Raw genomic sequence first — 12962 nt, forward strand, 5'->3', positions numbered from 1 at the left:
CAGTATGAATTTGGTATTGTGCCAGGGACGTTATAGTCTGTTATCACGTACAACTCTTCAGAATAGTTAAGGAAGAAACTGAAGCACAGAAAGGTTAGATGATATGTCTGAGGTCACACGAAGTGTAGTTGCTGGTAAATGGAAGGCCTGGGAATCAAACCCTGATCTGGCAGCTTCCCAAAGCCTTTGCTTTAAAAGAAAAGAAAAATTTATATTTTCATTCCTTCAACAGTTATTAAAGATATGATGGAAAAGCAAAGATAAATCAAATACTGTCTTTACTTTTAAAGAATTCAGATCAATTGAAGAGACTCAAATACAGGTGTGAAATGTGATAACAGAGAGCCTACTGCTGGAGGAGCACAGTAGAGTGAGTGTGGACTTTAACCGGGAGAGCCGGCCCCTCCTCAGAGCTGCGTCTTGAAGCACAAGTAGGAATTTGCTCTGTCTCCTATCCCAATTTAAAATACAGAGGCACATGGTTTAAAAAATAAAGGACAGAGGCGCTTACCATGAATAATTCTGTGCCACTCGACTACTCCCACTCCTAGTCCCCCTGCCTAGAACCTCTTTCAGTTATCTTTGTTTTCGGACTATAAGTCAAATGCTTATTAAGTGTGGTTCCTTAATCTTTGCACTTTAGAAGTTTAAGTGTTTTTGTTTTGGGTTTTCTTTTTTTTAATCTTTCTTTTTCTTTTTTCTTTTTTTTGAGACGGGATCTGGAGGGCAGTGGCACAAACATAGCTTACTTTAATCATGAACTCCTGGGCCCAAGCAACCTTCTTGCCTCAGCCTCCTGAGTAGCTGGGACTACTGGTGTGAGTCACTGTGCCTGACTTCACTTTAGAAATATAAGAGATGATTCTTTAGCTCTTATTCACTATCCCCCATTGTCCCCCCTGCCTTTGCTACTTCTTGATATTTACATATTATTTATAGCCTCTCATTTGCCTAGAAACATAAACTTTTTTGTTTGGTAAACCTATGATGGTACTTCTGGCATTCTGGTATATGAGATCAAGAGTGGAACTAGCATTTGACCAATTGATCACCACAGTCTAGCCAAGCTGACACATAAAAACTATGACATATCCTTTCACCTCCCAGCTTCAGTCAGTTACACGTCATTGTTTTACTATCCATGGTGAGTTGCTTCTGAAAGTTGAAAACCCAAATACTATATTTCTTAATTTAGTTGAACTTAGTCATTATATGCATGTAGCTAATCATAAAAAGGAATTTGTGTCTTATTTATCTAATTTGTGCCTTATTTGTCTAATAAAACTCAAATTAATCATGTGTATTAATGTGCTTGTGCTGACCAACAAAATACCACAGACTGGATGGATTAAACAAAAGAAATTTGTTTTCTTACAGTGTTGGAGGCTGGAAGTCCAAGATCAAGGTGGTAACAGGTTGTATCTCTTCTTGACTTGCATGGTCACCCCTTGGTCTGTGTGTTGTCAGTACTAATCTCTTATAGAGACAATAGTTATATTGGATTAATGCTCACCCATATGACTTCATTTTACTTTAATTATATCTTTAAGACTCTATCTCTAACAGAGTCACATATTGAGTTAGGACTTTAACATATGAATTTTGAGAGAACACATATGCTACTATGAAATGTTAGATCTGAAAGGCTTGAGAATAAAAAAAGCAAATACTTTTCCTTACACTTTGGATATCAGTTATAATCTATCATGGACAGTTGTGTCAAATTATTAAGTCTGTTGATAAGGTGGTAACACTAGATTAAATATATATGATTATAAGATGGTTATAACACTAAAAAAATTTTATTGAAATGAAATTTTAAAAGGATATGGACTATCTTATGAAATTGCTAATAAATTGGAAAAAGATATTGATGTGAAATATTTTTGAGACCATTGACCTAACAGAACAAATATAGCAGGTGTGTATGTAAAGATGTAACAGCCATTTAAAAAATGGTTATGCTGGCTTGGCACCCGTGGCTCAAGTGGCTAAGGCACCAGCCACATACACCTAAGGTGGCGGATTTGAATCCAGCCCAGGCTTGCCAAACAACAATGATGGCTGCAACCAAAAAATAGCCAGGCATTGTGGCAGGTGCCTATGGTCCCAGCTACTTGGAAGGCTGAAGCAGGAGACTCGCTTGAGCCCAGGAATTGGAGGCTGCTGTGAGCTGTGATGCCATGGCACTCTACCCAGGGGGATAGCTTGAGGCTCTGTCTCAAAAAAAAAAAATGTGTATGCCAAATAAGTTTATGATATTAATATGTAAAAATGCTTTTATGAATTTAAATATAATCATTTTAGTGTTGTACAAAGGCTGTAAAATTTTTTGTGAATTCACTGAGCAGATGTACTATTATCCTTATCTAAAAACTGCATTAAAGACACATACAACTCCTGAGAGGCATTAAGATCAAATATAGTTAAGGCACTTCATACAAATTAAAGATATTTGCCAAATATTAAAAGCTGTAACATCTAAGCAGATATACTATTAATAGCACAGGCAAAAAGCAAAAAAGAAAAAGATCGATTGACCAAATACAATACCCTGAAGTAGAAAGCATCTTGGTGCTTAATAGAATACAAATTTTTATGAAACTTACCTGTGTAGGATATTTTGAACTAAGTAGAAAAAGTTAAATTTACAGTAAAAATTATTACAATGCAAAGTTGCATAATAAAAGGTCTCTTTGCTTTTAACAAGTGAGAGAAAGCTACTCTGTAAGTACGTTTGATTAAAGTAAAACTTTAGCAAGATATATGGATATACTTGAGCAAAAAAGAAATCAGAAATGTACAAATCACTGGATGAGTGTCAATTATTGTGGGAAAGTTATTTATCAAATAGTTGTTAAAGAGATTATAGGTGTCTGAGAGATGGGAATATGAAAATCAAATGAAGTATCTTTAGATTTGGAGATCTTGGAGAAAAGTTACTTTCTGTGAATATATCTGCTATACAAAGAAGTGGCCACTGACTTGCCTCTTCCATAGTCCAACCACTTGAATTTTTTGGAAATTTCATCTGAAGTAGTTTTAAATAGCACTCACTATCAGTAATTTGAATTCTCTAAAATGGATGATGAATTTTTCTTAGTTTTACCCAAATTTGGAAATGGTCTTGAGAATTTTTTAAACAATACTAGTCACAGGAGCATCCTGCAAAATAAGTATCAGTAAACTGAAGTTATTAAAAAATTAAGATCATCTCTTGATCAAGAGTAGATTTTGGCAATTTTCTTGATGAGTATGTCCATTAAAATTGTAATAACATACACTGATAACAAAAGATAAATACAAGTCACATTGAGCACTTCTTGTAATTCCAGTCGTCAAACATAACTTGAGGATCACAAAATTGAATACAGTTTTTTACTTTCTTAAAACGTGTGTACATTTTTTGGGCACCCAGTATACTTTGGTAAAGCATTTGGGAGTTATGAGAAGGTAAGTGCTAGCCAGAGTCCATGGGTATTTGGCAAGCTCAAAGTTTTATGTTTTTAAGGGACTTTTCAGTGTCTTTCTGAAAGTGCATTTACAACATGGAGGATCAGCAAACTCCTAGGAGGTCTGTCTGCCTTGATCTTACTCTCCTCTTAGAAAAACCTGTCTCTTTCTTTCTCTTCATAAATCTGCAGCCAACAGAAACTCCTGAGAGTAATAACCAGGATCCCTCTTGTAACCAATGGGCTCATAGCTGCTGTCTTGCCTGCCTTCTTAATTTCAGGCAGCTTAAGGCTCCCTATTTAAAACGCTTTAGTTACAGTCCTCTTACCTCCCTTTTTTATTTTTTGGCTCTAGTCGCTCCCAACTAATTCCCTCAAGTTGTCTGGTAAAGTGTCTGGGTCCTCCTAGTGGCCAAATCCAGAAAACACTTTCTATAGTGTTTTTTCTTCCTATGAGACACTTCATGATTCTTTGTTCCACTTACATTTCTAACTTCCCTTCTAGGCTCCTTACCTTCTCACGTATGTTTCCTGCTCTAGCATCTGGCTCCCTTCCCAGAAGTGCATACTGTAGGAGGAAGGATCTTTACTTCTTCTGCTTTAACAGTCATAGATAGGCTGATGACTTATGAAATTATCTTTTTTGCACTCAAATCTTTTTGAGTGCAAAAGAGAACTCTCTCTCTAGAGCACTAGTCTAGACCCTTGTATCCAACTTTCTAGTGGGCATACCTGCCTGGACTAACATGTAGAATAGGTGTCACAAATTATTAATGCATTATCACAAATAGGGCCTGTTGGAGAAAAAATACAGTTACAGTGACTTAACATTGTGGGGTAATAGACCCTCCTGAGAATCATATGAAATTTAAGGGATTTTCTCCCTTAAAGAAGTACACATGAATTTACCCATAGATTCAGAGTTTCCTAGACTATACCATCTAGGTCACAACCCTCTACAGCATGTTGCTGATGTTACTGTACTTAAAGACTCTAGGCAATTGTAACACAATAGTAAGTATGTGTGTATCTAAATATGCAAAAGGTACACTAAAAATACTGTAGTATACTCTTATGGTGGTCTGTTGTTGACCAAAATGTGGTCTGTTGTTGACCAAAATGTTACCAATATTATGTTTATTCTTTGAGGCAGATTTTGATAAATACTGTGGCTCCTCTTTGGAACTAGAGATGAACTTAAAGATCATGACATCCAATTATCTCATTTTACTAATGAAGAAAGTTTTCCTGCGGAAAGTAAATAACTGTTACGTGTCTCCTGAGTCTAGATCAGGCGTCCTCAAACTACAGCCTGCAGGCCACATGCGGCCCACTAAGGACGTTGATCTGGCCCGCCGGGTGTTTTTGCTGCTGCTGACTCGTCCTCGCAGTCCGGCCCTCCAACGGTCTGAGGGACAGTGAACTGGCCCCCTGTTTAAAAAGTTTGAGGAACCCTGGTCTAGATGTACAGCTTTTTTTGTTATGTGCTCTCCAGTGAGATCTGAAAATTTACAAGACATACCCTACCCTCTTGATGTTGGGACCAAATTTAAATCGAAACAACTGAGTAATCTTTAAATTTAGATTTTTTTTTTGTTGAGTTTTGCCATTTTTGCTAGTCATATACTTTGATGATCCTAGACTATCGAATTTGGCTTCATTATGAACTGTGTGCTCCCCTTTGATAGCTTCAGTTTTAGACTGAATTATTCATAGTAGGCTTAACTTATGGTTTCCAGAGTCAGCTCATGTTGGTCATCCTGGCATTAAAATATTCTTTGACCTAGGTCTGTTTCCTAGCTGGTTGTGTCCCTCTCCTGTTGGTCTCCTAAGGAGTATATAATTTAAGAGGTTACTTTAAGCTTTTATAGTGTAAGTTATTTTGGTTTGTGTCATGTTTATACATGTCCTTGCATTTGTGTATCAAAATCCTTATATTAGTGATTAAAGAAAACTCTAGTGGTCCAATGAATATTACTAAATACCTTGTAGATGCTGACCTCTGGAGCTGTACAACTGCAGATGTCCATGCTGGTGATGGCTAGATTTAGTCTCTTGGGCTGCATACGGACAAGTCTTCACACCTGTTGTCATAGGTCAGCGTGGGTAGTATTTTCTACAAATGATCCTTAGTTCCCAACATCAGACACAGCCCACCTGTTCTCCAGAAGGATGGAATAGTCTGATGCACATGTTTTCATTCATAGGGGACAGTGAAAAAGAAGTTTCCAGACATCGATACTTTTCCTTTTCTATTAAGAGACTGAACCCCAACAGCCCAAAGGCTTTTCTGAGGAACAAGTATATGTGGTATGTATCCTTTTTGTGAGGTAAAGATGTTCTCAAGGCCTCTAGGAGTGTTCAAATAGTTTTTGTGAGGTGTGGGCAGGATACATTCTGTGACATGAGAGTCCAGCCTGCTCTTTTCCTCCACACCTGAAACTTCAGGGTTCATCTCTATGTGTGAAGTAGTTTTAACCCTCAGGGCTTGTATGCCCCACATGACAAAATTTTTCTTGGTCTGAAAGGGTGAGATGTAGATTCCTCCCTGAAGATTGAGTATACTGTGTGGGTTGCAATCCTGAATATCCATATTGGAGTTTCTATCCCTCTTTTTTTGAAGCCAGAGGCTAGAGCCACGTGAGTATCCAACCTCCTTAGTTTCAAGACCCAGTGATCCAGAAAGAACTGACCCTTTTCTGGCTCAGAGACCCTGCATTTCACTGGAGTTCCATGTGAAGCAAGCTTGGGAGTCATCTGTCTTGTTCTGACGGACTCTTTTCTCTATTTTGAAGGGCACGTGACTGGCTTGATTTCTGTGGAAAAAGAACTGGTCCAGGTTCTGAAAGAATATACCCTTTTTGATGAAGCCAAATTCTATACGATGAAAAGGTGAAGGTAATGTGTTATTCTCCATTCTCCCTAGCACACTGTCCTTCTTTCACTCTCCAAACCCAGAAACTAATATGAATATACACCTGGAGATAATATCCCTAGGGTGCCTAACAAAAGTGAATGCAAATCTTGTCTGCAGGGACACTTGCTAGATCCAGGCCACCCAGGCCCTGCTGAACATGAGTTCACAATCCTAAATTATAAAAACAATTTATCATAAATGTCAGCACAAATAGTAGAAAAGAGAATTAAAATTATATTCCTAAGAACTTCGGTTAGTAGAGGCTTATAAAAGAAGTATATTTAAAATCATTAAACACGTAAAAGATGAAATAAAAAATACATGAAAGCAACACAGTTCATCAAAAAGGCCATGTAGTGGCAAGACGTGGTGGCTTATGCCTATAATCCTAGCACTCTGGGAGGCTGTGGAGGGTGGATTACTTGAGCTCAGGCATTTGAGACCAGTCTGAGCAAGAGCAAGATCCCATCTCTACTAAAAATAGAAAAACTAGCTGGGCATAGTGGTGCCTGTAGTCCCAGCTACTTGGGAGGCTGAGGCAAGAGGATTAATTAAGCCTAAGAGTTTGAGGTTGCTGTGAGATATTATGCCACAGCACTTTACCTAGGGCAACAGAGTGAGGCTCTGTCTCAAAAAAAAAGGCCACACCGGTTTTTTTGTTTGTTTGTTTTGAGACAGTCTCCAACTGTCACCCTGGGTAGAGTGCTGTGGTGTCACAGGTCACAGCAACCTCAGACTCTTGGGCTTAAATGATTCTCTTGCCTCAGCCTCCCAAGTAGCTGGGACTACAGGTGCCTGCAACAGCTCATGGCTATTTTTTATTGCAGTTGTCATTTTTGTTTAGCTGGCCTGGGCCAGGTTCAAACCCACTAGCCTGGGTGCATGTGGCTGGCGCCATAATCACTGTGCTACGGGTGCTGAGCTAGCCATACAGTTTTGAACAAGAACTAAATGTATTTTGTAAAAGTAAAAAACAGTTCTCTAAATCAAAAATGCACTGGATGGGCTAAATAATACATACTGGTTACTAAGCTATTGTCTCTTGGAACCAGGCTTACTCTTCTACAATCTGATTTGTGCTATTGGAATAAGAACCTGGCAAACTATGTGTCTCCCTTATCAACCAGATTCCTACCCAATTCTGCCAACTGGGGGCACTAGAGAGCAGGCTGAAATGCAGTAGGAGAAAGAAATGACCTGCTCTTTCCTGTTTTGCATACAGTTCCTGTCAGTGTCACTCCAGCAGCAGTTCTGGACTCTAGTAGTGGTAGTTGTTCTCAGTTTCTAGTTTTGCCCCTATCTTTCAGAAGGAGCTTTATTGTATCCATTTATAGATAGCAATAACAGTGAGTCAGGGCTCTTTTCCCAGAGGTTTGAGTCCAGAACACTCTGTTCCTCCTTTTCCAGCTCCAGAAACATCTTAGAGATTTAGGGTCTAGAACTCTAGCTCTCTAGGGCCCCTAGGTTAAATTGGGGCTGTCCAACTGGAAGCCCATAGACTGTGTGCTGATTTTGCAAGGATTTGTTTTGCTTATCTGTGGTGTTAGATATCACAAAAGGGATGCAGACTTTTTTTTTTTTTTTTTTTTTTTTTGCTAATCAGCTTTCATTAGTGTTTATGTATTTAATGTATGGCTCAAGACAACTCTTATTCTTCCAAGGTATGGCAGAGGAAAAAAAAGATTAGGAACTCCTGGCTAAGGCCTAGATTTAAGGATTATACCTCTTTTCTTTTTTCCTCTAGTTGTAGGAGTGGGAACTGCTTTGAGAAGTTAGATCTCTGTCTTTACCTCACTGTTCCCTTTCTGCCTTTTAATCTCCTATAGTGAATTTTCTTTGATTTCATGGTCTGGTTTCTATTTTTTTTCTCTTTAATTTCATCGTGCAGTTTTTGTTTTTCTAATTGGTCTCTGGGTGGTACACAGAAGATTATGCATGGCTAAAGACAGAGTGAGTGACTTGGAAATTTGTGTGAAGTGTCAGCCAGAGTATAGTACAGAGAGATGGAGATGGAAAAGAAGAATGAGGTTATCAGGTCCTGAGGAGTTCCTCTTTCAACAAAACTGAATTAGGTTGTTTTTGACCAGTATTCCCTTTGAGTACTTGTCAGAGTATTGAAGGCATATTCCAATATATAATCCCCCTACAAAGACTGGGAAAGTTAGGGGTTCAAGGTATCTAAGAAATCTCTGTCCAATCATTAAGTGACCACTGAGCTAACTTGAGCAGAGACTTAAGTTGACACAGAAGACAAAAAAATACTTTATAGATTTAGTCCAACAAAATTGTTAAACAAACAAACATCATCATCTTCAGTAAAACCACCACCAAATAGCAACAATAAATTACAAGTAGCAGGATAATGGCAAATCTTATTATCAGAGTTTCCATATTGTATTATTTAAAATGACCAATTGTCAACCAAAGATGCAAAGAAACAGGAAAGCATAGCTCTTATATAGGCAGAAAACAGTCTGGATGCCCAGAAATTGAACTTACTAAGCAAAAACATTAAACCAGCTTTTTTTTTTTTTTTGAGACAAAATCTCACTATGTCACCCTTGGTAGAGTGCTGTGGCATCACAGCTTACAGCAACCTCAAACTCTTGGGCTTAAGTGATTCTCTTGTTTCTGCCTCCCAAGTAGCTGGGACTATAGGCGCCCACCACAATGCCTGGCTATTTTTTTTGTTCAGTTGTTTAGCTGGCCCCGGCCAAATTGGAACTCACAATCCTTAGTGTATGTGGGTGGCACCATAACCACTGTGCAAGCCTAACCCAGCTTTTTATAAAATATAAAACAGCTCTATGAAAATATAAACATTTTCAAAGAATTGAAGATAGTATGTCCAAAGAATTAAAGTATGAGAATGATTTCTTACTAAATAGAGAATATCAATAAGAGATAGAAATTATTTAAAAAACCGAATGGCAATACTGGAGTTGAAAAGTACAACTGAAATATAAAATTCTCCAAAGGGGCTCATCATCAGATTTTAACTGACAGAAGAAAAGATCAGTGAACTTTAAGACAGGTCAACTAAAATCACCTAGTGTGAGGAACAGAAAGAAAAAATAATGAAGAAAAATAAACAGAGCCTTACAGCCTTGTGGAAAACCATCCAGAATACCACCACGTGCATAAGGGCAGCCCTATAAGAAGAGAGAAAGAAAAGGGCAAAAGGAATATTTGATGATATAATGGCAAGAAACTTTACAAATCTGATGAAAAACACTGATATGCATATCTAAGAAGCTCAATAAACTCTAAGTAGAATAAAACTAAACAGACACATCATAGTCAAACTGTTGAAAGCCAGAGATCAAGAGAGAATCTTGAACACAGAAACAGAAGGCAACCAGGGATCTTCAATCAGGTTAACAGGTGGCTTCCATTTAGAAACCATGGATGCCAGAAGGCAGTGGGATAATGCATTCAAAGTGCTTAGAGAAAAAGAATGTCAGGTATTCTGTATCCAGCAAAGCTGTTCTTCAGAAATTAGGGTGAAAATGAAATATTCCTAGATAAACAAAAACAGAGCATTCTTCACTAATAGATCTGTACTATGAGAACTATTAAAGGGAGTTCTTTCAGTTGAAATGACAGGACATTAAATAGTAACTTGAATTCACACAAAAAATAAAGAGCACTGGTAAAGGTAACTATGTAGGTAAATATAAAAGATAGTATATATATGTATATACACACATATATACACACATACAAACATACACATACATTTATTTGTAACTCTTCTATGCTACTTAAAAGACAACTGCATAAAGCAATAATTATATAACTGTTTATGGCTTATAATACATAAAGATGTAATCTGGATGACAATAATAGGAAAAGGAGAGGAGAAGGAGAGGAGCTATACTGGGACAATAAAGTAAAAGGAGAGGAGAAGGAATGGAGCTATATTGGGACAAAGGTTTTTTTTTTTTGAGACAGAATCTCATTATGTCACCCTCAGTACATAATGGTGTTACAGCTCACAGCAACCTCAAACTCTTGGGCTTAAGCAATTCTCTTCCCTCAGCCTTCCAAGTAGCTGGGACTATAAGCATCCACCACAATGCCTGGTTATTTTTTGGTTGCGGTTGTCATTGTTGTTTAGCAGGTCCAGGCTGGGCTTGAACCTGCCAGCCCCCGTGTATGTGGCTGGCTCCCTACTCACTGAGCTATGGATGCTGAGCCTGGAACAAAGGTTTTTTTTATTTAAGAAATTTTATTCTATGGCTCATAAAATATATAACAGTCAAACCTTTATTTAAAACTTATTTGCTTCAAACTCTAAATGCTTTTTCTCATAAAATTAATATGATTAACAAGATCAATGATTAGAACCCCTGGATAATTCAAAGAAGTCCATTTAATTATAAATGTTGAATTTATTTGATGACCTGAGGAGCATAAAGAATGGGTAGATGCAAATTCAGTGTAAGGGTTATCATTGGGAAGGGAAGATGAAATGATTCACATGGTGCACACACAAATCCCTTCAAAGGTGTTTATAGAGTTATGTTACCTGAACTAAGTGGTTGTTTCCTTCAGAATAAAGTTCTTAGATTTAGAATGTAATATCAAGAGGTATTACAGAATACCCATCCATGCACCCCACCAGCCATACAAAGACTCCATACACAGAAATTACTGTGTTCTTACCATATACATGACGACTCCTCTTCTTGATGCTTTTCATAATGTGCAAAATCATCAAAGACTGAGGTTGTGAAGGGGAGGCTGTTCCTCTTCAATGTTCCTTGAATTGGTAACTAGTTTGTTGTGATTATTTTCTAAGTTCATATGCCATAATTAATTATTGGAAACACCTTTAATAAAGATCGATTTAACTTCAAATTTGTCCTTCCACTTATCCCAAGACCAGACATCAGCATATGCATTATATAGTCCATGACAAGACTTCATTTTAGCCACTCCACAAAAATGTCTACTGCCGTCCACACTGAAAAGTAAATATAGTGGGCCTTTCCCACTTAGGGAATGGTAAGCTGCATCCAAATTCTTATTACCATGCTTAGGTAATACAAAGGTAGAGTACTTAATGAAACAATGTATGTCACCCTCAGAGTGACTTTTAATTATAACACATATCCATTCTTTAGGTTCAAATCAAAGTCTTGATGATTATAGTTGTTTATGATCTTGGGCTTTTCCAGTGCTGGATGTACTTCTACACTAGAAGGGGAACTGCTCACAAGTACAAAACCTAAACTGAAGTTTTCACTGCCAGCTCCATTGTTCTGGTTGAAGCTCATTCCTGTGTTGCAAGGAATTACCCAGTGATCCTATAGCTGTTGCTGTTGAGGCTGTGGCTGGTGAGGCTGGGCATGTGGCTGAGGTGCTTGTTGCTACTGTGTTTGTTGTGGCTGAGGCTGTTGTTGAGGCAGTTGGCTTTGTACCAATGGTGGTGGTTAAATTAATGGCTGAAGCTGCAGGACTATAGTTTGAGGAGACAAACTGGTTGGGTTGGTGGAGTCTTTACCACTGACTCCTTTTCATCCCAAGTTCCATCATTCATGTTATATTTTATAGAAGGTAGTGGCATACCAGAATGCCCAATTCACACGTTTCCCTTGGGTTTAAGTTTTAGTTGAGGTTTGGCATACTTTCTGGCAATGGCAGACCAGAAAGTTGGCTTAGGTGCGACACTGCTAACTGGGGGCACACAATTGGGCGTAAGGCTAGTCACACACATTGCTGCTCAAAGCTATACCTAGTTTTTGTCACTGCAGCTGTCAGCTCACCACTAATTTTCAATCGAGTTGTACCTTGCTCAATACTGCTAGTGCCAGACAACTTGCTCAAAGGTACCATTGCCAGATCCAGCCTGTCCATCAGTAATAGTTCTCCCAAGATAATTAGCTAGATAGCCATAACTGCTACTATAGGCAGAACTTGGTGTTGATTATCTTGGAACAAAGTTGTTTTTATATTATTGAAATGAAGTCTGTAATAGTCTGAGCTAGATTGCTTTGAGGTAAGATATTAATGCTGATTGCATTTCCCAGGGCAAACACTAATAAAAGAATTCAAAAATATGGTAAAAGAAGTAACAACTAAATTAAAATGATATTTTTTAGTTAAAAAACTAACACAAAAGAAGGCAATAATGAAAGGATGGGGGAGGAAGCACATTATATATAGAAAACAGCTAAATGGCAAATGTATTTGTTTGGTAATTATAAAAATTAGATAAGTCAAATACTACAGTCAAAAGACAGAGATTGACAGATGGATAAAACAACATAATCCAGCTATATGCTGTGTATGAAAGACAAATTTATATTCAAAGATACAAAGAGATCGAAAGTAAGAGATTAGAATAAGATATAGAATACAACAGCTCTCAAAAAGACAGCTAAAAAGACAAAATATGCTTTTAAAAATTATTTTATTTAATTATTAAGTCATAACAATATACATCTATGGGATACGATGTGATGATTTGATATACGATATATAATGCTTAAGTCAAACTGATTAACATAGCCATCACCTCACTTATTTTTTGTGGTAAGACATTTGTAATTGACTCTTAGTTATTTTGAAATATACCCTTGCATTGT

At 37.6% G+C, this 12962-nt stretch overlaps 1 pseudogene; it reads right to left on the reverse strand.

The window, feature by feature from the left end:
• Positions 1-11088: 11088 nt before the first annotated feature.
• On the reverse strand, positions 11089-12301 carry LOC100947288 (annotated as a pseudogene).
• Between the last annotated feature and the right edge of the window lie 661 nt (positions 12302-12962).

This window comes from Otolemur garnettii, unplaced genomic scaffold (assembly GCF_000181295.1).
Source record: "Otolemur garnettii isolate 467f Iridium unplaced genomic scaffold, OtoGar3 scaffold00003, whole genome shotgun sequence".
Taxonomy (NCBI): Eukaryota; Metazoa; Chordata; class Mammalia; order Primates; family Galagidae; genus Otolemur; species Otolemur garnettii.